Source organism: Gopherus flavomarginatus, chromosome 3 (genome assembly GCF_025201925.1).
Source record: "Gopherus flavomarginatus isolate rGopFla2 chromosome 3, rGopFla2.mat.asm, whole genome shotgun sequence".
NCBI classification, from domain to species: domain Eukaryota; kingdom Metazoa; phylum Chordata; order Testudines; family Testudinidae; genus Gopherus; species Gopherus flavomarginatus.
The window spans coordinates 208,712,804-208,740,618 of record NC_066619.1 but is presented as its reverse complement, the minus strand read 5'-3'; the positions used below and the strand labels follow the sequence as shown (position 1 = coordinate 208,740,618).

Here is a 27,815-nt window from a genome sequence, read left to right as displayed (position 1 = left end):
GTAGGTAAAGAATAAGTAGCTGAGCTGAGGTATGATTATCCTTTGAGGACACAATATTCTAGAAATTAATGGCTTCAGGGATGCTTCAGGACACTGGGGAATATAGCTAGTCACTGCTAAACTACAAATCTAAGTAATCTAAAAAACTCTACATGGAAGTTTCCCAGAAGTGAACGTACTAGTAATTCCATTTTCCACCACTATAAATGTGTTTTATTTTATATCGAGTTGTGACTATAGATACTAAACTATCATTTCTCAAGCAACCTCAGCTCAGCATGACTCTTCCACATCAGCGTTGTTAAACTGATATAATTTTTAAAGGCTACCTCCACTGTTGCCAAGCTACCTGATTCCACTTTGCTGATTGGAACCTCTGGAAACTGCATTTCCCCTTTTAGTGCCATGTCTTGAAGTGTTGATTAAGCACAGTTAGGGATTAATGGCTCAGAGAAAATAGCATGAGCCAGAAATTCAGGCAGGATTGAGATTCTTCTAAACAGTTCACCTAACTTTCTACAAGCACTAAAAGAGAAGAGGGCACAAGGGATTGAGTTCTTTACCTTTCCATATTAGACTCATGCTTCTCTCTAATCAGCAATGATTGAGTTCCCTTGAGTAGTACATTTGTTACAACAGCTTGCCCCTGTTTTCTATCATAAAGAACACGTGATCACTACTGTCAGTAACCTAGTCCCAGATTTGGACCTTAGCGTCCAAAATATGGGGGTTAGCATGAAAACCTCCAAGCTTAGTTACCAGCTTGGACCTGGTACTGCTACCACCACCCAAAAAATTAGAGTGTTTTGGGGCACTCTGGTCCCCCCAAAAACCTTCCCTGGGGACCCCAAGACCCAAATCCCTTGAGTCTCACAACAAAGGGAAATAAACCTTTTCCCTTCCCCCCCCTCCAGGTGTTCCTGGAGAGATACACAGAAGCAACCTCCGTGAATCTAAACAGAGGGATTCCACTCTCCCCGTTCCCAGCCTGGAGAACAGAATTACCAAGAGTCAGTCTCTCTTCCCCCCTCACCCAGAGTGAATGCAAAGTCAGGCTAGTACATCTAACACACACAGGTTTTCCCCTGACTTCTTCCTCCCACCAATTCCCTGGTGAGCTGCAGACCCAATACCCTGGAGTTCCTCACTAAAGAAAAACTCCAACAGGTCTTAAAAGAAAGCTTTATATAAAAAAGAAAGAAAAATACATACAAATGGTCTCTCTGTATTAAGGTGACAAATACAGGGTCAATTGCTTAAAAGAAATATGAATAAACAGCCTTATTCAAAAGAATACAATTTAAAGCACTCCAGCAACTATAGACATGTAAATACAAAACAAAAAACCAACTTTGTACTCACAACTTGGAAACAGAAGATTAGAAAAGCAGGAAATAGAAAAATCCTTCTCTAGCTGAGAGAGATTCAGGCAGAAGACAAAGAACTCAGACACAAACTTCCCTCCACCCAGAGTTGAAAAAAGTCTGGTTTCCTGATTGGTCCTCTGGTCAGGTGTTTCAGGATACGTTTTTTTTTTTTCAGGTGAAAGAGACATTAATCCTTAGCTATCTGTTTATGACAACTACTACTGAATGACTAAGAATTGGACACATCCTATTAGATTTATTTGTTACAGTGCCTGTCCCAATGCTATCCTGACCTGCTACTTTTTCTCATCCATCTCTTACATCCTGTCTTGTGGATTGTAAGCTTGTGGGGCAGGAACTGTCACTTATTACATACTTGTACAGTGCCTACAACAATGGGCTCAAAGTAGTCAAGACCACTAAGTGCTACCATAATATAAATGTTGCAGTACAGTACAATTATTATTTTTTTCCCCAATAGAAAGTATTTGAGATTTGACGTGAGTCTAGTTTGTCACTTGTTTAAATTACCCACACTGTGCACACACAGTCAGATTTTATAACATCAGGTGCTCAGTATAGCTGGTTGGGAATTTTCTGTTGGAATGATTTCCCAACAGATAAAGCAGTTTCTCCAAAAATGAAATTTTCCACAGGAAAATCTCAATATTTTGCTCAAACTTTTGATTTTGTTTTCCATTGGAAAAATTTAAATGAAATTTTGGGTCAGTTTGATCTGAACTGGAATATTTCATTGAGATGAACTGACCTGAAACATTTCATTTTGAATCAGTTCATTAAACTGTATTTCACTGTTGGCATATTGCCTTATGGATGTTTTAGTTAGGCACCCAGTTTCTCTGAGATGAGCTCTCTGATGGATTACATCTCCCATAATGCAATATGGATTTCCCTACAACCAAGCTCTCTGATGCACCATGAGAGATGTAGTATAGCCAGGGAGCCTAGTCCATAGGGGAGAACAAAGGCACTATGACCCTACACTCCCATAAGGTAATGCACCACTAAAGGAAAATGCAGTTTAATATTGAACTGAATCGAAAGAAAGTATTTTAGACCAGCTCAATAAATTGAAACAAAACATTTTGATTCCAGGAATGTTGAAATCTTTATTTCCAAATTTAATTTTTTTCAGAACTTCCAATCTATAAAATTTGATTTACCCTAATTTGAAGGGAAAATCAAAGTTGAAATTTTGACATTTCCCACAGGACAGAAATTCTGAATTTTGCTTAGATGTAGTCCTCCTTTTCCAGCTAGCTCTCTTAATTATTCTTTAGTATCCTCAGAAGTGCCAGGTGCTTCAGTGGTAACTACAGTGATGCCCTTGACTGCAGACATCCTTTGATTATTCAGGATTGCCGGTCACTGTAACTTCAGTTTGATACAGTTAGTTTTGAAGGAGCTACCTTGCTGTCCTACTTTTCCCAGGTGAATGGCTTTGCACAGAATGTCCTTAATCTTGTTATAACCCTTGTGTCCCACTGTGCCAAAAGGACAGCAGTAAAACAAAATATTTATGGGACCTGAAACTGTAACTGTCCTTTTCATTTCTGCAATTGCAAAACTTGCAAATATTTTGTTTCTTGGTGTGTTTTAAATCTTTTCATAAAAGTTTCTGTGGTATTCTGAGCTTGCTATTCATAATACTCCCACAGGCTTATTTCAGGCAGTTTGATGTCTAGCAAGAGAGAAAAAATTCTTCCATGAACAGTTAGAAATAGGTAATGAATCATGATATGAAATTCCTTAGATACATTTTGACCCTGTTTTGAAATCAGTCAAAGGGAGTACTTCTATTTTTTTAAGAAGTAAAAATTAAATACTGAACAATTTATGAAACCATCTGAGCAAGAATATAGATAGTAGTACAGTTTCCATGGTGAGAGATCTGAGCAAGATTTTTGTCCCCATAAAGGAAGCAGAGTATCCTCTTCTGAAAAATCATTTGTATTCTGGGTCATGGGCAACTCTATAACATGTCAGCTGTCTGGCAGCAAAAATATGAGGATGAGCTGAAAGTATGAATGATGTGCACATATAGAAGAAAAGCTATCCTTCTACAGCGAATTGGTGTAAAGTCCTCAATGCAGCCCATTTGTCCAAGTTAATGATTCTTAGTTTCCTCATTATACATCATTCCTCTTTGAAGATTTTGTCACAGTTGCAGGTTGTACAGCTTATTGTCTCTTTTGTGGTTTCTCTGGGTACATCTACACAGCAAGCAGGATCCCATGGGTGCAAGTCTCAAACCCCGGGTCTACAGACTCAAGTCACATGGCTTGTGTTACAGCCCTAAAAATTTCTGTATATACATTTCAGGGTTGCGCTGGAGCTCAGGCTCTGAAGCTCAACCCTGTCCCTCAGCTTCAAAGCCCAAGCTCCAGCCTGAGCCCAAATGTCTACATAGCTATTTTTAGTGCCACAATGCAAACTCCACAAGCCCAAGTCTGGAAACCTGGATTCTATGACTCACTGCCATTATATCTGGCTGGCTGTGAAGACCTTTAGGGGTTAGGCCTAGTGCCTTTTACCTATCCTGGAGTGGAATTCCACAATTCTCCTTCTTAAGATGGATCCTGAGATACAGTGTCCTGTGTATTGACTATTACCTAGCAAGTCTGACTAGGTCCAGGGCACCTGTGTTTCTCCCCTGTGGGAGTCTGTGATCAGTTGCATATATACTGACTACACAGCCATCTTAAAATCAAAGTAACGTTTATTTTAAGAACAAAGCATTTCCAGAAAAAAACAAAACAAACAAACAAACTAAACCAACCCATCAACAGTCTACAGGAATCTCTATCTTACCTAAAGTCTTACCATACTTGGGCAGAAATAACTTCTTCAGACACCCCCAGCATGTGCCTGTGTCTGTCTGGTGCCCTCAAACAACTTCCTCCTCTCTTGAAAGAGTGTACCTTTTAAAAACCCTGCTATAGTTCTTTTGTTCTTCTGTGTTCACTAGACTTTTCCTGTCCGTGTTCAAACCAGTTTTATAGATTGGCTGGAGGGGGGAGGTAGAATCTTCAAAGCTAATATTTTGGTCATTGTCCCTTAACAACCCTAACATGTTTACTAAGGGTTGGCTTCCCTTCAGCCATTCTTTCCCATCCTGCCTGCTTTTCCAGACAACCTCTTTAAACGAAACCAACATATTCCTCCTGTAAACATCTCAATAATGAGGTTAGCATACATTGTTCATAAATATTACTGAGCAGCTCCAAATCAATCACAGACGCTACCCTATGTTTTCTAACACATTAAATCAGCCAAACCTGTAACTGCCCCTTCTCTGAGCAGAAGGATACAATATACTGCTCATACTTAGGTGCTGCTCTGACAAGTAGCAAGTGTCCACCTATTTTAGAGTCTGATTCAAAGTCAGTGTCATCATTTGACTTGACTTTACTGGCTTTTGGATCAGGTCATTCATGTTTACTCTTTTGCTTCAAATAATTGTAAGTGAATTTAATTTTAGTAAAACAGAATATCACTTGAATGTCCATAGAGATGGAAATTCTCTATGATTCTGCTCTACCTATTTTTTTTTTCAGTGTGATTTCATTTGGAATTTAACTTACAAGTATCCTGTCTAGATGTGAGATGGTATCTCACACTCCATGTATTTTAAACTCTTGGCTACTCTGGTAAGACTACTAAGGTTGCTATTAATGCTGGTGGGTTTTGTAATGTGAAACTGTACTGTTTACTAAACCATTCATTTAATATAGGACACAGAACAGCTATGGTAACAATTCTGGGTCACTCAGCTGGACCAAATTCAATCCAGTCCACTTAGCTGTGGCTCCATATATCCTATTAAAACCCCATGAACGATCTACTCTATTTTTACTTAATTTTCATTCTGTGCCTAAATCAATGCATTCTACAAGAGTTTTAGTTTGAAGAGCTTTTGTTTAAAAAACAGCCTTTTGCTATCATGGCAAAGACGCTTCTTCTATAACCATTGAGGATACCACCTGTTGCTTCCAATACACGGTGGAATTATCATGTACATACACACACACACACACACACACACACACACACACACAAATAAAATTTAAAGTAAAATCAATCACCATGCAATCCTTATTTAACTAAATACCTATAGCATTAATTGGAGGAGTGACAATATTTTTTCAAAGCTGGCAGATGTTTGATTTGCACATCCAGCTTGTACTGAGTCAAAATATTTAGAATGGAAAAGAATACTATGAAGAATTAGGTCACACTTGCTGGTGAGTAGATCTGGTTGAATCTGATTACTGGAGAGTTTAGTGAATGAAAATGATGAGTCTTTTTGGAGATCATATTATATATTGTTTATGAGTATTGTGAAGACCAACAGCTCTTTGTGAAAATATGCAAAAATCCTAAGAAACCTGTATTTTAGGGCAAATGATTTTTTGTATGAAAATTCATTCCACAAATGTTCTCGGCCTTTTGGCTAAGATCATGTGTAGCTTTGCTGCTCATTGTTTTCCTGCTTTAAAAATTTCAGTCAACTAGTAAGGGATCAGAAGCAGCACCAAATGAGTTCAATGGCCAGCACACAGTGATTAACGTGGGCGTGGTTGTGAGGGGTTGCAGATGTAACAAAATAAATAAAAATTGATCTGGATCATTGAAGGGCACACTAGAAGCACCACAGGTAAGTAAAAATATGGACACCTAGGAGAAGGGTCAGAATCTGGGGAGTGCATGGGCTATTATAGCAGGGATAAGGGAGAAACAAGAGAGAACCTGGGGGTGGGGAATCAAATCCATATATTCAATGTCTGTATACTAATGCAAGAAGTATGGGGAATGAACATGAAGAACTTGACATACTAGTTAATAAACACAACTCTGATGCAGCTGGCCTCACAGACACTTGATGGGATAATACACATGACTGGAATATTGGTATAGAAGGCTACAGCTTACTCAGGCAGGACAGGCAGGGAAGAAAAGGAAGAGGTGTTGCCTTACATATTAAAAATGTGTAGGTTGAGATGGAAATAGGAGATGAACCTGATGAAAGTCTCTGGGTAGGTATAAAATGGGTGATGTCATGGTAAGAGTCTACTACAGACTACCAGGCCAGGAAGAAGAAGTGGATGAGGCTTTTTTTAAACAACTAACAAAATCACTCAAAGCAAGTGACTTGGTGGTGATGGGGAACTTCAGCTACCCAAACATATGTTGGGAAAATAACACAGCAGGGCTCAGATTATCCAACAAGTTCTTGGAATGTATTAGAGGCATTTTTTTATTTCAGAAGGTGTAGAAAGCTACTAGAGGAGAGGCTGTTCTAGATTTGATTTTGACAAATAGGGAGGAACTGGTTGAGAATTTGAAAGTGGAAGGCAGGCAGCCTAGGTAGAAGTGATCAAGAAATGGTAGAGTTCATTATTCTAAACAGTACAATGATGACGGTGGATTTCAAGAAAACAGATTTTAGAAAACTCAGGGAGTCAATTGGTGAGATGTCATGGGAAGTAAGTCTAAGGGGAAAAACAGTTCAAAAAGACATTATTAAGAGCAAATTATCCGACTGCATAGGAAAGATAAGAAGTGTGGCAAGAGACCACCCTGGCTTAACCAGGAGATCATCAATGATCTGTAACTCAAAAAAAGAGTCCTAAAAAAAAGGAGAAACTAAGTCAAATTACCAAGGATAAATATAAAATAACACAAATATGTAGCAACAAAATTAGAAAGGCCAAGGCACAAAATGAGATTAAACTAGCTAGAGACATAAAAGAAACAGATGCAACTTTTAGATAATGTTTTCACCTCTTACTTCTACAAATACATTAGAAGCAAGAGAAAGACCAAGGACAGGGCTGACCCATTACTCAAAGAGGGGAGAAACCAATAATTGAAAATGTGGAAATGGCAGAAGTGCTAAATAACTTTTTGTTTCAGTTTTCACCAAAAAGGTTAGTAATGATTGGACATCTAACATGGTGAATGCCAGTGAAAATGAGGTAGCACCAGAGGCCAAAACAGGGAAAGAACAAATTAAAAATTACTTAGACAAGTTAGATGTCTTCAAGTCACCAGGGCCTGATGAAATACATCCTAGAATACTCAAGATGCAGACTGAGGAGATAGCTGAGCCATTAGTGATTATCTTTGAAAAGTCATGGAAGACAGGAGATTCACAATGGGCTGGCGAGACTGCATGCAAATGACCTTGTGGGTGTCACCACAAGAACAAACACATTTGAGATACAAATACAGATTGTAACTTTTCCATTAACACCTTACACAATACACTTTGTACAAGAGTTGTTGCAGTTATATAACAATAGTAATATCAATGATATAAATGGTCATCTTCAATCATGCAACCTCCAAATTACCACAAATAAATACTTTCAAAGGGAGGCATGGATCAGTGTTCACATCGCACTCCCCATCGGTAACTGGCTCAAGCTGGGGAAACTAATGATCCAACCAGTGGACAAAATTCGGTGATGAATCCTGGTCATGTGCCACCTGAGGCACATTGCACAAATGCTAAGAAGAAGAATACCTTCAAAGAAAATCAAGATCAGTTCACATACAATTCACTAACCTAGAAAAGTGTCTAAATTCATAGTGAAACAAGATCAGCTTGTGAAGGTTCTATGGTATTATCTGTTGGGTTATTGCTAAAAAAACATGTAGTTGTCACTGTAGTAATACACTAAAGAGGACAGAAGACAGCAATATTTTCAGCCACTCTTTTGATCACAGACAATGTAAAGCTGTTTAAAAAATCTAGCTCAGACTGAAATGGAGTCTTGTTTCTTCAAGAGCCTTTCACCAAGCACATTATCATGCATGTCAAGTCACTTTGATCCAAAGAAAGCCAAGTGACTCCCTAAGAAATTTTTTTTACAATTTTCTTAGATAAGGACACACTGTTGAGGCCTCAGCACCTATCTCAATTATAGACTTTGTATTAAGAGCTTAGGCCCTGTTCCAAAGTTAATTAAAGTTAAAGGAAGTCTTTTCATTGACTTCAATGGGCTTTGGATCAGATTCTTACTGTGTTTGATATATAATCTGAAACAGATCCATTTGCAGCTCCAAAAATAAATCAGGGGCCTTTGGCACATCAGTACTTTAAGATTATGTAGATCTCATATCTATAATCTATATTGTCCCCAAACACCAGAACCTGAAATAATAAACTCATTTAAATGTTAACTTTTACATTTACTTTCTATTTTATGTAAATTTTCCTCATTTATTATATGGAGTTAAACAATATTTATGTGAAACCTTTTATCCAAAGGATCCCAAATGAAGTCACAGCACATTACTTTAAAATTTGTCAATTGGCTTGGATAACTAAACAAGCTTTAGTTATCCAAGCCAATTGACAAATACTGACAGACAACCTCAGTATTTCTAGTAACCAAAAGATTTACTATAATAAACAAAACAGGATTCTACAAATTCTGAGGTCAACATTTTTATTCAGCTTAGCTAAATTGGACCCATTATTCTTTACCAGCCATGTAAAACATAACCACTATACCCACATCTTGAGGGTGTGGGGGAGGCAAGCAGGTAGCTTGGCAGAGAACTTGGCCACATGGTAAGTGAGGCGAGGGTAAGTTTGCAATTAAAGATTAAAACATAGTCTAAGTACATTTTATGAATTTTCACTATCACATAATGTTACGAACACTTTAAATAAGGGATATAACAGTATACAGCTGGTGCCATTAGAAAACCAGTATTGACCAACAATCTCCTCAGCACAACCTCTAGGATTCCATAGTTGGTCTCTATTCTCAGTATGAGGTGGAAGGATGTCCCAGAGGTTAGTGCACTAGCCTAAGACTTGGGTTCAAGGCTTTGCTCTGCCATAGACTTCCTGTGTGACATTGGACAAGAGCCTTGTGGGTAAAATGAGGATACTAGCACTTCCATACCTCACAAGAGTGTTTGTTGTGGGGATAAACACATTAAAGACACTTGTGAGACACTCAGATAGATAGATATTGCAGTACAGCAGATCCCCAGAGTTACAGATACCTCAGGAATGGAGGTAGTCTGTAACACTGAAATGTTCATAACTCTAAACAAAGCCCAGTTCAGGTTTCAGACCCAGCAGCTAACACTCCAGGCCAGTCTTCAGCAGCAGTTGAACCCCTACTCAGCCCCCAGATGAGTTGTCCCCCTCCCTGCAGAGGTGTGTGTGTGTGTGTGTGTGTGTGTCCGGGGAGAGCGGGGGTAAAAACAGCATGTCCCTTTCCTGGTGGGTGGGGGCTGGGAGGGGTGAAAGTGGTGCAGACCTCAGCCCTGCTCCTGCTTTGCTGGCTGATTCCGGCTGCTTTGGGTTGGCAGCCCCAGCCTCTTGTTGTAACTGGCTGCCCTGAGTGTGTTTATGGAGGTGGTGGTGTCAGGGTGGGGACAGGCAACCCAGATGTGTTTACCTATAAGATGCACAGGTACAGTACAGTATTTGTGCTTTTTTTTTTGTCTTTGCTTCTGCCTGATTGATTACTTCTGGTTTCACTTGGTGTCCAGTTGACCGATCAATCCCTAACTCTGGTATTTGTTTGTATCTTTGAGGTTCTGCTGTATGTGTGATAAATGTTGAGTTTATAATGGTAGCTGAACATTGCAGGCAAAATCCTGGCCCCATTGAAAATGACATTTTTCCATAAACTGCAATGGGGTCAGGAATATACCTTTCGTAATATTTTTTACTTTTTTGATGTCATGTTGCTTGTTTTACATTAATTAATTAATTATAATACTTTTGTGCCCTACACAATTCTAAAACTGTGTTCTATGCAAATTCTTGATAGGCCCCTTTTTAAGTGCAAAGATTCTCTGTGCACTGAAGAAGCATAAGGACAAAAACTGTAGCATATCCTAGGTCCTGAAATTCCTTGAAAAATTGTCAGCTCTTAAAGACGATTCAATATATAATATTTGTGATTGATATTATGAAGGAGGGAATATCCAGCTAGTAAAAACATATTAACTAAGCTCACTAACTACCCCAGGCCATAGAACTTCACCAAGTGATTCCAATATTAAGCCCATAATGTCTAGTTGCGCTATGATATATCTTTTAAAAAGCAATCCAACATTGATTTAAAGACTTCATGTGATGGAGAATCCACTACTTTCCTCAGTAAATTGTTCAAGTACCTAATTACCTCATCTAAAACTGTGCATCTTATTTTCCATTTGCATCTGTCTGGCTTCCTTTTCCAGTCATTAGATTTTGTTGTGCTTCTGTCTGCTTGGTTAAAGAGCTCTCGCTATCAGAAATCTTGTTTTCACATAGGTACTTATGGATCATGATCAAGTCACTTCTTAATCTTCTCTTTGATATGATAAACAAACTGATCTTAAGTCTCTCCTTATAACATGTTTTCCAGACCTTAAATAATTTTTGTAGCTCTTTTCTGAACAATTTTCAGTTTTTCAACATCCTTATTTAATTGTGGCCACTAGACCTGGACACCGTATTTCGGTAATGATCTAACTAATGCTTATTCATACATGATACTCCCCTGTTTATACATCTAGCGTTCACTCTCTTAACCATACATAATCTAGTTCTTTCAAACTGATTTTTTTATTACTTTGGAGCAGTCTGCATTTTGGCAGATGTAAATGATATTTGAATGTTTCTTGGCACTCTGTCAGTGAGATTTATTATAGTTATATTTTATTTTAGAAAGTGTTGTACCTTTTCTTCTGCCAACTGATTTACCACACATTTTAAATACAATTAAATTGTATTTCTTCTCCTCCAGGAAAATGTGAACTTCTGTAATTGTGTAGGCATATATTGGGAAACTGGTTGTTAACTAAGGGGCAGAGTCTGCCACACTTACTCATGTTGAGTAGTCCCTTATTCCTTCAGCAGTCCCATTGATTTCAGTTGCTCTAAGCTTTACTAGTGGTAGGCAAATACATATTTGTGGGTTGCGATTTTTAGACAAATATTCAGGCAAAAATTTTGTAACAGAAGGGTTTGGAATGAAAAAAATGTCTCTTCAATGTGGGGGAAAGGAATAAGATGTAGTATTCTTTTAAAAACAAACAAAAATTAATTTGGTAATTCAAAATCAAGGTGTCATATAAAAATAAGATGGAAAAAAGAATTTATTCAAATAAATTGAGATTGCCAAAGTAATATTAACATTGATCAAAGATATTGCCAGCTTCCAGTTTCCTCTCCTCCCAGATGACCTTTGTACCTAGTTTGTATTTAAAAATAAATTAAATAAAACATCCTTTAGTTTCCATGATTCCATGTTCTGAATGAGTTTAAAGGTTTTAAGGCAACTGAAATTTGAAAAGTATCTTAGACAGATTCTTTTCTTACATCAGTGTAAATTTGGAGCAACTCCATTGAAGTGATTGGAATCACAAGGGTGTTAAATCAGTGTAAGTGAGAGAAAAATCAGGATCCCTGTACTTGGATAGTCAGTATGTGGAATGAAATGTAGTAACCATCCCACAGCACACCGACTGAGGTCTTTATAGGGTAGATGACTGGCTCGTTTGTGAACCGCAAAGTATGATGTTCCAGTCAAGTTCTCCTTTCTTTGTGGGATGTACAAACTGGCAAGGAAGTTTCATATCCCCCTCCTCAATCCTGCCTTTGAGGAGAGTGGATAGTGTGCCCACTACCATCAAGTTAAACAGCAACAGAAAGGTTAGATTCCACCTTTTGCCATTGCTATGCACAGTTATCTCATACTGCACCATGCTATAAAGGACATGCTCTGGAAGAAAGACAAGTTGGCACAGGAGAGGTAAGATGGTTGTTTGTTTATTATCTGCAGTGTTCTTGCCACTAGAAGACAGATTTAAACAGAACCAAAGCTCTGTTAGTATTGATTTAATAAAATAAAACTTGATTATTAGTCATGTCCTCAGAATGCAGAATTACATCTAACATGCTCCTCTAGCTGCTGCAAATATAAATTAGTATCAACTATGAAAATAGAACTGGAAAAGTTCAATTAAGTAATAAGGTCCTCTGCCATATGACATTTTCTCTCTACCCTTCCTCCCACACCACCAAAGAATTGAAGAACAGTTGTTAAGGTTCTGGAAGAACTTTTATGCTAGTCCTAAAATACAGAGTAGAGAAAATAAAATTTAAGTGGAATGTTAGGTTATACAACAGCAGCATCTGCTAACCCTGCTAATTGGAGTCTGCTAAATCTCCATACTCCCACTTTAAATTGCACTATTACATGTCTATCAGAATTTCCATTATAAAGCCAAAGTATTCCTGGGAGACTAAGTAGCTCAGTGGGTTATCATACTTACCTTTCACCTCCATGGTGCATTCAAATCCTGACTGAATGAGAAGTGAATTGAGTTTGGTGTTCACATTCTGATCTCCTATTTGTCTACACCACATAATGATACATGACTGGCATGTCCTATTCAAGAGGTGACTGCACATGAAATTAGAGTGGGTGTTGTAAAATTAATCAGAAGGCACTAGCAGAACTGCAGCATCTGAAAAAACTTGTACATCTCCTGGCTATAGCCAAAAGTATTCGTACCATTGACTTACACTTTCCTAGGGATTTGAGTTCTTTGCTATTCGCAGCAACTGTATAAGAAACCATGATCGCTGGAACTGAACAAATTCAGGCACTGTAATCCATAGAATTTGTGTGTATAACACCAATATTTCCTTTGTTTTAGTTTCTCTAGCAGAGAAAACAATGTCTTTCACTTCTTTGTTTAGAAGTGAAGGAACACTAAGGAGAGTGGTGCTGGTGTTTAGCAGGAGTTTTAATTTAAAGCATAATAGCTAATTTAGACTAACTTCTTGTATAGATGAGCCCTTAGGTTTTTCAGTAGTATCAGCATTTTGTCTTTCTAGTATATCATGACATTGGTTATCCAATTTCTTCATTTGGTAAGATTGCTCATTTCCTGAATCAGCTCCCACCCTAATACTTAATTATCAAATGGTTTAATTCTGGACAACAACACTAAATTCTCTGTTGATCGTGGTCCATAGTTTGAGATCCACTACCATATCAAGTGGTATGGACTATGATTTCTAATCATTATGATTCCGTGTGGTTGTGATGCTGCTGTTGTAATTCTGGAGTATGTGTACCAACTATTAGAGTGCTAATAAGAAGTATCTTCATATTTTGTGTTCCTCAGAGACTGTCAAAGGTTACATATTAGTCTTCAGTACTTCTTGTAGTTTATAGGAATTGGATAGTACCCCTTTAAATAGTTTGTGAGCCCTTTGGTGGCCCTCACTATTTGATTTTCAAAGCCACCCAAACCTTCCCTGAACCAGCAGTGTGTATATGTAGCTTGTCCTTGCATGTGGTAAATAATGGTTATCTGCTGTGCTTATATTGCAGCAAAGAATCCTGTGGCACCTTATAGACTAATAGACATTTTGGAGCATGAGCTTTCATGGGTGAATGCTGCATCTGACGAAGTGGGTATTCACCCACAAAAGCTCATGCTCCAAAACGTCTGTTAGTCTATAAGGTGCCACAGGATTCTTTGCTGCTTTTACAGATCCAGACTAATACGGCTACCCCTCTGATACTTTGCTTATATTGTTTCTTCATATGCCATTTGTTGTGTAAATAGCAAAAGACAACACATCTCTTCTCACTTCCTTGGCAACAGGAGAGCTGGATCATACCACAGACATCCCCTAACACAACACCCAGTTTTTCGTAGTCTTTCCTTTGCCCCTCATTAACACATCCTGCCGTCCTAGAATGGGCAAATGGCCTTATACTTCTTATGCATCTCCTTTCACTCCACACATCTCCTTTTGTAACATTTTTGGAACTGAAGAACCAGGATTTCTTATCCAGGCTAGGCAGGTGTGTGTATATTATGAGTATTTTCTGAAGTACCTGGTTTCATAATGAGTCAACAAGATGACCTAGTTCAGTGGTTCTCAAACTTTTGTACTGGTGACCCCCTTTCACACAGCAAGCTTCAGAGTGTGACCTCCCTTATAAATTAAAAACATGTTTTTATATTTAATACTATTATAAATGCTGGAAGTGAAGCAGGGTTTGGGATGGAGGCTGACAGCTCATGACCCCCCCCCATGTAATAACCTTGTGACTCCCTGAGAGGTCACAACCTCTAGGTTGAGAACCCCTGATCTAGTTGCAACAAAGGCTAATATTGTTCTGAGGTATATTAACAGGAATGTTTTATGTAAGATCTAGGTGGTATTGTCCCACACTGGCTGGCACTGTGAGGCCTCAGCTGGAGTACTATGTCCAGTTCTGAGCATCCCCTTTTTAAAAAAAATGTGGACACATTGGAGAGAATCCAGAGGAGGGCAACAAAAATGATACAAGGTTTAAAAAACTTGACCTATGAGGAAAGGTTAAAAAAAACAAACCTGGGCATGTTGAGAAAAGATGACAGTGTTTGGGGGGGGAGGAAGAAGGATGGATCTGATAGCAGCCTTCACATAGGTTAAGGCCTGTTATAAAGAGGACATTGATTGATTTATCTCCATTGAAGATAGGACACAGAGAAATCAGTTTAATCTGCAGAAAGGGAGATTTAGGTTAGATATTAGGAAAAACTTTCTAACTCTAAGGATAGTTAAGCATTGAAATAGGCTTTCAAGGGAGGTTCAGAAATTCCTGTTCCTGGAGGTTTTTAAGAGTAAGGTAGACAAACTCTTTTTAGGGATGGTCTAGGTCTACTTGGTCCTACTTCAGGGCAGACTCAGTGACCTCTCAAGGTCCCTTCCAGCCCTACACTTCTATGATTCTGTGGTTCTATTACATGCTCACCCATACAGCTGGTTTCCATATCAGTTCTATTTGATGTCTCCAACCTGATATCGTAAAGTGACCCACCTTCTTCCTACTGGGTGAGAAGTGGGGGACTTTCACAGATTATAAAGACAGAAGGTGTCACTGTGATCATCCAGTCTAACCTCCTGTATAGCACAGGCAATAAAACTTACCTGAGTTAATATAGTACAGGGAGGCAAGAGAAATACACAATCCCTATCCTATGCTAGTACTCTGGTTAATGAAACACAGAAATTGCCTAACAAGAGCAAGACACTTCCATGTTTACTGAAGGATTTGTGAGTTATTTTGGACCCTTATATTGTCTAAGTAAAGAGTCAGTATAATAGCTTAGACTTAGCTAAAGTTCTCCTCAGGGAGTTTCTTATATTTTACTTATGGTGATTCTTGGCACTTAATTAAGGCATCTGAAATTCAGAAGCACTTCAGGGCAATTTTCATTTGGTAAGAAGCAGTGCATAGGACTATACTTTTGCAAGGATGCTATGTGCTGGCTATAATGGCATATCGGCACAATTCCCTAATTGTGGATGTGTAATGCCTGGTGGCCAAGTGGGTTAGCTGCACAGCTGTTAAGGCTGATGCTAGTGGGCATGGGTTCATTACTAGTCTCCCGACAGGATGTAATATTCCAAAGCACTCTTTCAAAATTTCTTGCTCATATAATTGTTTTGTTAATGATAATGGACAATAAAGCAGCATAAATTCATAAATTCAATTTGAGATCTCTCCATGATCCCTCCTAAAACAGCTAGATGCTACCATTGATTATATATGAAATAAAGCTGTTAGAAAGCCATAACAGAGCACTGCCTTCTATCAGATCTCTTGGCTCTATAGCATTCTGTATGTCCACAGATATGAACACAAGTGGTAAGTCAGGACAATAACCTCAAATGAAGGGGAGAAGAATAGTAGAATAACATAACCCAGAATACTTGGGCGGGGGGTTGCACGGAAAACAAACAATTTAAAACTAAAGGTGGGCTCCAAAGTCTCCTCAGGCTGATATGATTTGCCCAGAAGTAATGCACAGTGACAATAATTTTTTTTTGCCAGTACCACCCAAAAGCCAAGGCACTATTACTGGAGGTGAGGACAGGGGAAAGGGATTGGAATATTCTCTTTAAAATTATATTTTCAGTGTTTAAAAGATGTGTTTGAGACTGTGTCTGTGAAATCAGAAGGCCTTTTCTCAGTAATAAACTCCTATATTTTAGTGACACCAAAAAGCATTACATTATCATTACAATATCTTTTCAAAGTTAACTCCCTGCATTTTCTCCCTCTGCTGTACCAGGAGGACACATAGCTACAGGGAGAAATAAAATTTCTATGTTTAAATGTTACTAATTTCATGGAACAAACTGATTTGGAGAAGATAAGAACATCTCCACCGAATTTTCATTTGTCATTAGAATTGATCTGAAACTGAACTCTTTTTGGTGGAAGTGTAGGGAGTGCAGATAATGAAATTAGGTATGTCCAACCATCTCTGCCTGGCTAGTAGGCCTTCTTGGGAGGAGTTCAGTGGCCACCTTATTCTTCCAGTTTTCAGGAGTTGATCAGAGGGCCTGCTTAGTGTTCACAGGGCATAGCTGGAAGTCACTGTCCACAAGCTTCTGTGTAGCAGCGGACTTTTCCCCTATTTTTCAGCATTGGGATCCAGAAATGCTCCACAAGGTTCAATTACACAGCAATAGCATACTGACACGTTAGAGGATGAATGGCTTTTGGGGACTCAGGAGAGGGGACTTTTGTTCCTGGCTCAATGTCAGACTACCTACGTCTATCTAATCCCTCAGTGCCTCAGTCCCTCAGCTGTAAAATGAGGATAATATTTCACAGAAATCCTGGGAGGATAAATTAATGTTTGGTGCGGCTTAGATACAATAGTGATAAATGGCATAGGAAAGGCCATAAATAAATATACTCTGTAAGACACTTTGATGTTCAGATGTAGTAGAATTTGCTGCAGTATTCTAAAATCCTTGTCTTTCCATGTGAGAACAGAGATTTCAGACTACTGCAGTGTACTCTGTAACAGCTGCAGCAGAACTTCAGCAAAACATTTCTGGGCCCTGATTCTTAAAAAGGGGGTGTGAAGCCAAAAGTCAGTGGGGACTGAGGGCACTCAGCACCTTTCATGATTGAGGCCTTGATCATCATTGCATGTTTTATACTTATAAAACATGGGGGAACGGAGTTTGTGCTCTTGTGTGTGTTGTGGAAAATTGACCACACGGTTGATTTTGAATCAGATAGCCTGAGGCTCCTTTATTTTATATGAGCATGTATGCAAGGAAAGTCAGCAGGGCCTCATGCAAGGTGGCAAGCTGCTCTGCCTTCTGTAAATTTTAGATAGCTTATAAAGATTAAAACTACAGACAAATTCCACATACTTCCGTATTAATTACCTTATTTGGAATACATTGCAAAATTAATATAGGACAAAAGCAAAAACAAGCGTCTCGCCCACTAGGACCCCCCTCCCCCGTTACTCACTGTCTGTTCTTTTGTGGTCAGCGACCTTTCTAACACAACTGTTGTGGTTATATATTTCATAAGCCTGGCTATTGCAAATTATGCCACTTGAGGACTTTATCACTCTGCCCCCTCATGCCCTTTATACGCACAAAGCCATTGTTCCGTTTTGGGAACTTTCCACTGTGACACACAGAAGCAACTTTCAATCACTCTTTCATCACTCTGTCCCCCTCCTCTCTGCCCCTTATACACAGACACAAGCTGAACCAAAGTTCATCACAGCCTAGAAACAAGCTTATCCAAAGTTTAGGCCTAAAAGCCTGGCCAAAGTTGTAAGCCCACCACACTTTCCCTCACATGTGAAAAAAGAGTTAAGGGAGGGCTCCAGAAAATTCTGCAAATTTCCTCCAAATTGTTCCAGTGGGCAGAGCAGAGTATGTCCCTTTTGCCTTCATGCTCACATGGAAGGAGCAGGGTCAAGCCTTAACCTCTGAGGGTTCCTCTGAGCCACTCTAGGCACAGCCATTCGTGGGGCATCTCTGTACGTTTATGCTTACTCCAGAAAGCTCTGCTTCCTTTCCTGGCTCCCTGGAGGCACACAGTGGTATTTCCACCCCATGAGTTAACCCTGGGACCTTCCTGCAGAGGAGGACTCCATGATGCAGAATGGTAGGAACTTATCCCAATTATTCTGTACAGTGGTTGTAAGGGTACAATTCATATCCCCAAGCCTTGCCTTTGCCTTCTGCCTCTCTACTTATGCATCCCCAGGAGAAACTGGGGTAGGTTAGAGAATTGTGCTGTGCAAGTGGCTGGTCTCCCTTCCTCATGGGAAAGGGGAAATCTGTGTGTGGATCTCAGGCAGCTCAGTCTGATCCACATGGATCACTGTTGTAATTGTTTGTTTTTTTTAAATATGCATTTTAAAGGAATATTTTCAAAGCTAATAGTGGGAAATCTCATAGTTTTATCCTTCTGACACCAAAAACAATGTCTCCCCCCATAAATTACCATGATGCATTATATATAAATACAAAACAAATAAAAGCCACTACAACAACACTGGAACAGACTGTTTTCCTTCATGTCTTTGTGTGCTCTGTACTTGTGATCAGGCAGGATATTTAAATGTATAAGAACTGCCTCTCTGAAGATTTCAATAGCTGCCTGCTAACAAAAAGAATGAAGTAAACCTGCACAACAGAGAGAAAAGCTCCTTCAGCCTACACATGCTTGCAACCTGAAACAGGGACAGTAGGTTATATATTCAGTCTTCCAGGTTTGATAATCTCTTAACAAAGGATACAGCTTGAGAAAAACCAATAAACACTAAGCAAAAATTTCTACTGCCATAACGTCATTGATTTCAGCAGAGAATTTGGCCCTCAGTTAAGATAACACTCAAAAAAATAACATCCAGTGCTTTATAAATTGTGAAAGATGAAATCTTAATTATGATGTCATCTTGTTATATGTAAAAATAGTTTAATATATCATCTGCCCTATTAAGAAAAAAAGTTCTAATATACTCATAAGTACTACAGCAAACACCAAAATTTCATGACTAACATTTTTATAATAATCATCATGTAAATCTATTGCTTACAGAAATAAATTATTCAGTGGCTATATGTTTAAAATGTATTGCATTTTAATATAGTTACAACACTTATTGTGCCCACAAGCAGAGTTTTAGACTCAACAGTTGAAAAATGAATTGGTCATTGAATGTCACATGAAGTACACAAAGGTTGTGTGGCCTTTGGTATTTTGCAGATGGAATAAACAAAAATAAAATAATCAGCAAAGGAAGAACAAACTGTTTACAAAATCCAGATAAGAGCAGAGCTGTCAAAAGCTGAGACAAGGCAGAAACCCATGTGATGCCACTACTAAAGACAATTAGGCTGAGAAAGAAAAATAAATAGTAATAAACAATAAATGAGTCATAATTTTAAAATTAGTCTTAACTAGAACATATAGCTGAGGAAGTGTTTTGATTTAGTTATCATATGATGAACTTAAATCTTTCTCTTAATAATTGTGCCTGGACCTTATGCCAATTCTGAATGGTCTGACAATGGGTAAAAAAGACTAACCAGGAAATTGGGTTGAAGAACTTGACTTTTTCCTATGTTTTAATTAATAATTTTAATTCATAAATTGCAAAAAGCTCTAGGTCCGTATGTTATAGACCTGTCATTTGTAGTTCAGCAGCAGAAATAGGCAGCCTCATATTCTGTTCTTCAATATTGATCTCTCTGTTTTTTAGGATCATTAAATTGGATTAATATCCTGTGTGCGCAGAGCTCACTCTGTACACTTTCCTAAGAAAAGATGTTTAATAGTTATTTTCTATATTCGTTTTTATGTTGCCTTCCTATTATTATTACTCCTTTATTGTAACTTATTAGGCACTTGAGTATTTTGCATTTCCCTGCACTCACATGGGGCTAGGTTCTGATGTCTTTACTTTGAGTAGTACCTTACTCCCAAGAAATCTCTTTGAAATCACAAGGAACCATGAAATTAATGAGACTACTCAAGGAGTCAGGGACTACTCAGAGTAAAATCATCACAATTTTGCCCTTAATAAACCACTGATATAGTTTTAAAAAAGGAATATATGTTTCTTTAAAGAAAAACTTTTAAAGGGGCTTCATTAATAAAATTTTTGGTTTAATTTCCATAGGGCTTAGAAGTCAACAACACTGGGCTGTATTGATCAAAGGAATAACAGGTTAATATATTTCATTTCTGAATACTACCAAATAAATGTTATTACTATCTATATAATAAGATTCCAAGATTGTTACTCTTTCTGTGTGTCACTTTGAAGTCTAGAATATCTGAGTCAGTGTGAATGGATTGCAATAGTTACAAGCATGGCTGAGGGCTCTTTTTGTTTAGAATATTACCAAGCTGAATCATCACTGGAACTCATGGTCTGTTACTGGCCATTTTTTACATTTTCAGCCTTTTTTTGTAAACTTTACAAATTACCCTCATGATAGATTTTCACATAGGTCTGTAATAATCTTTTCAGATTGTTATCACTGAAACTTGTATACAAACAGTTCTATATTTATAAGGAACAGCACATATGTAGAGAACAGAATGTCTTTATAAAGAGCTGGTTAACCCTAAACAAGGAAATTAAGTAAATGCTACTGGAATCGTATTTTAACAAGAATTAAATTACTGCTGAATGCCATTTATTCCCTGAGGCGAAAATGCACATGGGGTGGAACACACATGCAAGGTCTCCCACACTGGAGCCGAGGATAAGAGAGTACTAATAGAGGTCCAGCCAGGGAGGACTCTGTGCACTGTGGAGGGGTTTCCATTCTAGCCCCTCATAGGCTAGCACCTTGCTTTAGTTGAAGCACCATTTGGCTTAGGTAGATAGGATAGTTGTCAGGATCAGGACATATGATTAGTTTACCAGAGCAACAGGTAGGGAATTATTATCACAGGCTATTGCTAGAATATCCCAAAGGAAGAGGACAGAATATATTGTTCTACCCCAGTACAAAGCTGGGAGATGCTTTCGTGCCCTTTGATAGTTGTAATGCATTTATTGAGAGCAAAAAGAGAAGGGGTAGAGCATGGTACCAGAGAAACAACGTAGAAAACTGATTGGTTAAATCTCATTTCAGATGACATATACACTACCTTTTACTTGTAAACAGGTAGGGTATAAAAAGATGGCCTTATGGGTGTAATTTTGGGAGCACACCTTTTGCATACAATTTATGCAATGTAACAATGCTGCATCAGATGGCTTTCACCAGACACTGGTATCATACAGAACCTTTTTCTTATACTGTATTGTTGGCTTATAGCAATAAACCTGACTGACATTGATTATGTGGTCTCTTGAGTATAAACTGACTCAAGCAATTGTTTATAAAATTCATCAACACTAGGAACACTTCTGGTAAAATCCTGGCTGGTTAAACCAATGGGAGTTTTGCCATTAACTTCAATGGTGGCAGGATTTCGCTCTTGGTCTTTAATTGACTTATGTGATTTTTTTTTCACCCTGCAAGTCACATAGAATAATGACGCTACCCATATCTATTTGAAATATTTTTTGTTGCGGTGGTGTTTATTTGCTTTGTTTTCTTTGTTTTTCTCCTTTTTGTATAGGTGTGGTTAGGGCTTTGCAAAATGTGCTGGTTTCAGTTTATAGAGGTTTTGAGAATCTGTACCACTGAATTTAGTTCACATGGATTCACAGCCTTTTAGTTTTGAATTTACTTGTTGAAACCAGAAAACTTCATCACATTTTCTTTTCCAGTCTCTCCATTTTACAAGGTCATCCACCTCTCATCCTCTTGCAGATGCCATCTTCTGAGGGTATGAATGAGGCTCACTTCAAATTCCCATGACAAACATCTTCAGTGAAATGGGTACCCTGCTCACCTCTCCGGCTTCTGTCAGAATCCTCCACTCTTGGAAAAAGACAGCTGATCCAGAGTCATATTCTCACCATAAAATGTGAAAGAGTGTAAGAAGAACTGCCTTGGATTTTGGCATGAAAAAAAATACCCTCTAGGACAAGTAATAGGCTCTAATAGCTGCTATTACTCCTGGTTTGTCTCTGCATTCCTACAGCCACACCCCTTTTCTTCTAACAGTGGCTGCCGTAGAGACTGCAAAAGTGATGCCACTGCTTTTTCTATCCGCGAGGAGGAAAACAAAGGGTAGAGAGAATGTGTCACACCACCTGCTAACACCACTCATTTCTTCACTGAGACATGATAATTCAGAATATACACAGACAGTTCTTGTAGAGGGTGGTCACTGGCTTGTGTTGCACACAACATTTATTCCGCTTCACTAGGGCATGCTCAGCATACCATCAGTAGGTTTATTTGTTATGAAGATGATTCAACTAAGACGTGGTCATTGGACTGATGAAAAGAGCTACATAAGTTCTAAATACTGTACATAAGTACAAAATATTACCTTGACACCTCTTCTACTGAGTGCACAATTTTTGTTTATACAGAAAAGCTAAGAAAAAATTATTTTCCTCCATTCAGCTAGAGAAAAGACTGTATGCTGCATCTGTATAACAACTTCCAGACTCAGAGAAATGAAAATATGCTATTCAATATTAGTCATAGACTTTAAGACCAGAAGGGACCATCATGATAATCTAGTCTCACCTCCTGCACATTTCAGATCACAGAACCTTGCCCACCCACTCCTGTAATAGACCCATAACCTCTGGCTAAGTTTCTGAAGTCCTCAAATCATGATTTAAAGACTTCAAGTTACAAAGAATCTGCCATTTACTTTTTTAAAACCTGCAAGTGACCCATGCCCCATGCTCCAGAGGAAAGCAAAAATCTCCCAGAGTCTGTGTCAAACTGACCTAGGGAAAAATTCCTTCCCAGCCCCAAATATGACGATCAGTTATATTCTGAGCATGTGGGAAAGATCCAAGAGTCAGACACCCAGGAAAGAATTTTCTCGAGTAACTTAGAACCTTTCCTATCTATGTTCCATCATCAGCCCTTGGTGATATTTGCTGCTAGTAGTCACAGATCAACTACATGCCTGGAGAAAAGAGGCATGGCCTCATTCAGAGATTGACAGCGAGGAAGGGGCAGACACCTGCTAGTGGGCAGAACCACGAAGGCCATGCTCACCACACCAGAATCAGAGGAGTGGGACAGGAACAGTAAGTGTAAAAGGTGGGTCCTGTAGCTCAGTTGGGAAACAACTGCCAAAAGAGATGGATGTGTTCTCTCCACTGCTGGTGCAGAAGATCACAGAAGACTTCAGTTACCTTGAGGATTTGCCCGAACTGCCAGACCCGACCAATGCTGAAGAGCTGCTGGGATTGTCACTGGCAGTATACCCTGAGGAGACAAAGGATGAGCCTGGGGTTCAGGTACACTCTGAGAGGAGGGAAGCCCAGGAATAGCCAACTGTAGTCTGGCTGCAGAGGCATCTGAAACATGGTCGGCATGTTTTGGTAGGATTCCCCACTGACACAGTGGCAGACCACTGTGCCTCTGTTAGGGCCCTGGGCTGGGAAGCAGTGGAGTCAGGTGGCCCTGCATCTGCCTACCCCTGCCACCCCACCACTGGGATGGCAGTACTCTCCTTCTTCAGGCCAAGAGGCCTGTGCTTGTTTGTCTCCCACCAGAGCCAGTATGACAGATTGTACCTGGGTGCCTGACCCCTGTCAGCCCCCTGGACTGATTGCTAAGTGTCTCACACCTGGCCAGAGCTCCCTGGACTGTTTTCTGGGCACCTCACCCCGTGCTGGAGCCCCTTAGATTTTGTTGGGCGCTCACGCCTGCCTGAGGGCTGGAACCCAAGACTGTGTTTGGTACCCCGCCCCAGTTGAGGGCCTGGGTTCCCAAACTGTACCTGACTATACTCTACCTGAGCAGTTGGACTTTAGACTGTTTGGTGCCCAGCCTGCCTGAGGGTTTGGGTCGCTGAACCACTCACTGCTCTACCTCACTGGAGGTACCAAGGACCGAGACGACTAACTTTCCCATTATCTTAGACTGTTCTTACAGGGGCAAAGAGGTGTGGCCTCCCTCGGAGATTGAGAGAGGGAGGGCCACACATGCATACATGCCTACAATGCCATTGTAGGCAGTCTTATTATACCAGCCCCTCCATAAACATATCAAGCTCAGTCTTGACGCGATATTTTTTTTTTGCTCCCTACTATTCCCCTTGGAAGACTATTCCAGAACTTCACTCCTCTGATGATTAGAAACCTTGTCTAATTTCAAGCCTAAACCTGTTGATGGCCAGTTTATATCCATTTGTTCTTGTGTCCATATTGGCACTTAACTTAAATAACTCTTCTCCCTCCCTGATATTTATCCCTCTGATGTATTTATAGAAAGCAATATTAAAATAATCCATGTGAATACTTTATTTCACAGAAAAAAAATTCTGATAGTGCTATACATTCTTCTCTTGTGAGAAAGAAAGAGAATTTGTAGCTCACTAAATCAAAGAGCTTCTAATACCAACCAAAATATGGGATTGAGATTTAACAGAATCTTTAATAGGGGGCTGAATTATTTATAAAATCCTTGAAAATGCTCCAAGAGAAAACTAATGAGAAAACAGGAATTGTCTTGGACTAAGTACGACAAGCAACATTTTAGTTATAAGTTGCTCTTTTAGTAAAATCATTTGAGTGCTCCACAAAATAAATGTTGTGAAAATGCTTCTGCAGACGTTACCCTAACCAGTAAAACAGACTAACAAACAAAAGCATTACTGAACAGAAACAGCTATAAAGATTCTGTGAGACTTGCCAGAGCAGAATGTGTCTTCTCTACCAATACAGAAATACAGATGTGATACCTGATTGAGGGTAGGTATTTATAATCATTCTTCTCTTTGGAAAAGTACTCTTCCTTTCCCCCACCAACACACTGCTGCCTTCATAACACTGGGTAAAATGTTGTTGTGGGCTTTTTGCCTGTTTGGGAATTAACTATGAAAAGTAGGTCAAGTTATTTTCAGTTAAAAATGTTCTAAACAGGTACAAGAAAACCAGACAGAGATTATATTAGTCCAAACAAAAAGGCCTACTGATAAAACTCAAGGACAGTGCTATCATGCCTGGAAAGCAAGATATGGGTCTGGAATTTAATCAACCAAGATTGGTGTGACGGATATTGGACCTAATTGGTGGACAAAACAATGAGGCAATAAACTGTGCTGCCCATGTGTCACCCTTCTTTGTGGGGAGTCCTTAAAATGAGACTTTAAAAAATCATCATCTCAGCTCAGTGCATCTCAGCTGGACTCTGTCTTCTCATCTTGTCCCAAGTCATCTCATCTTCCCTGACCCTAAGACAGAGGTGGCAGAACAGACCAAAGGACTTTCTTCCTGAGAGGAAGGCCATAAGGCCTTGCTCTTGTTTAAGGGACTTTATTTTTCATCTGAGAGTCCTAAAAGTCATTAGATTGTGACATCCAGTCCTCAGCCCATCAGTGAGGATACCTACTTGTCAGCAACATAGAGCCTGCAGTCAGGCACATAGGGTCCTGTTCTGTCTACCTTCCCTTTTTGTGTTACTTTTTAGCCTTATTAGTCTTCTTCCTATCCTATCTCTCTAAGCATGTCATTGGATCCTGAAATCAATTGTATTGCTTGCTTTAACACAGTGATATGAGACAGCCCATCCAGCCCTGCCCTGTCTAAGGAGAAAGGGCCCACTCAGGTCACTTGCCTAACCAAAATGTGAGTCAAGGTCCAACCAATAGGTGTCGTGACTGGCAAGCCAGCCCAAAAACATCTGTTCATAAGTTATCAGCCACCCAATGTTCCAAAAACATAAACAAAAGCATATTTCCCCTATTTTTCCTATCCTGTCTCTCAATCACCTTGAGTATGTCTGCCTGTTCTTTAAAACACAGCAGGACTGAAAGTAAAACTCACCCTTTCCTTTTCATCTCCCACCTATCTCACTTTCAGGGGTTGGTCTGATATGTCTAAGGCTATGTCTACACTACAGCCTGAGTCAGCAAAACCTAAGTTGCTCAGGGGTTACCTCCATCGCATTCAGCTCCTACAACAGAATATTAAACTGGTGAAAAAATGGCTAAAGACAGCCCCCAAATAGAACTGCTTCTTTCATTTTATAACCTTCCAAGTTCATCAGTCAGGTAACTCCATGGTCTGCTTCTGCATGTGATCACAAACTCCTACCAGCAGACTTCCTTACTAGACAACTTCTCCCTTGCTAAACCAGTTCCTCTGGGCAGGACCCAACCTTTTGTTTAGAAGAGCAACAAAATTTCAATGGCTGACCTTTTAAATTAACAACCCTCTTTTGGTAGCCCTCTGCCACCTGCCTTTTGGAACTCCAGTTCAGCATAGAGGCAAATGGACAATAGAAAAGGCAAAGTGCCGCACATTCAAGATGGAGTTTGCAGCTTGGTAATGATACATACAGAGTTCATAATCTCACGCAGAATTAACAAATTGTACAGATTTTTTCCCCAATCACCACAGCCCCCCCTGCCCCTTTGAATCTCACCCATCACTTCTAATATCCATCAAAAGCTGAAGAATATCCTAGTCAAATTTGAGTAAGTAGGAGATCCGAGATGGGCCTGATTAATGTTCCCTATGAGTCATGTTCAGTTCAATAGAGAAAGAGACAGACATACTAGTACTGGCTGCAATACAGAAAGGTATTAATAGGCAATTAACAATGCATATGAACAGAGTAGTTTCTAAAGCCACAAGCTCATCTGCAGTATGTTTTAAAACAAAATATAATTCAGAAGAAAAGAATATCTTAAACGGTATCATCTTTCAAAATATTATATAAATTAGTAACAGCACAGATGGTATATGATCAAAATCAACATGAAATGGTAAGGTAAAATAGCTGTAAATATGCAAAGCCACTGAATTGTTAATAACAGAAGATGTTCAGAATTGATAATAGCAATAGACTATAATTAGCCTCAGAATTAGAGGCTTGCAGGTAAAAAGGCTAGTGAAACTAATATGCATAAAAACATTGTAATTTAAATATATATACAATATACATGGGTTCAGGGAATCTAACTCTAGCCCTGAAGTACTGTGCTATTTCATTAGAACCAGCAAATGTAATTAACCAGTTCAGTTTCATTATCCACTCTGATGAAAGTGTACAATAAACCACAAAAATGGCAAAAAATAAATTAGATGTTATAAATTTCTACAGTGTTAATAGAAACATAGGCAAGTTTATTTATTTTATCTTGACAATGAGTCCATAACAAAACCAAAACCAGTTCAAGAATTCCAGAATTCAAAATGAAATATCAGATGGAAATCGGTATGAACTTAATAAACCCTTCTTTCTTTGCAGATTTGGTACTGTTCTCTTTTCTTTTTAATGACCCCTTTTCTCTTAAAATGTCCTTTCCCTTATCGTTGATTTAATTCTAAGTGTTGCAGGTAAATGGAAATCAACTCATTAATTTTTCTTTGCGAAAACTATATTTTGCGTTCCACTCATTTCACCTTTTGCACTTAAACTAGGGACTAGATCCACAATTTGGGGAAAATGGCATGTCTCCATTGATGCCAGTGGAGTTGCATCAATTTACACCAGCTCAGGATCTAGGC

General features: G+C 39.0%; 1 long non-coding RNA gene across 1 annotated transcript in view; it reads left to right on the top strand.

Annotated features, from left to right (window-relative positions):
* Positions 1-1,043: 1,043 nt before the first annotated feature.
* Positions 1,044-27,815, top strand: part of LOC127047875 (uncharacterized) — a 44,491-nt gene continuing 17,719 nt past the window's right edge. Inside the window, exon 1 of the long non-coding RNA XR_007773503.1 lies at positions 1,044-1,077. This is a non-coding gene — a long non-coding RNA (uncharacterized LOC127047875). The remainder of the gene's footprint in view (positions 1,078-27,815) is intronic.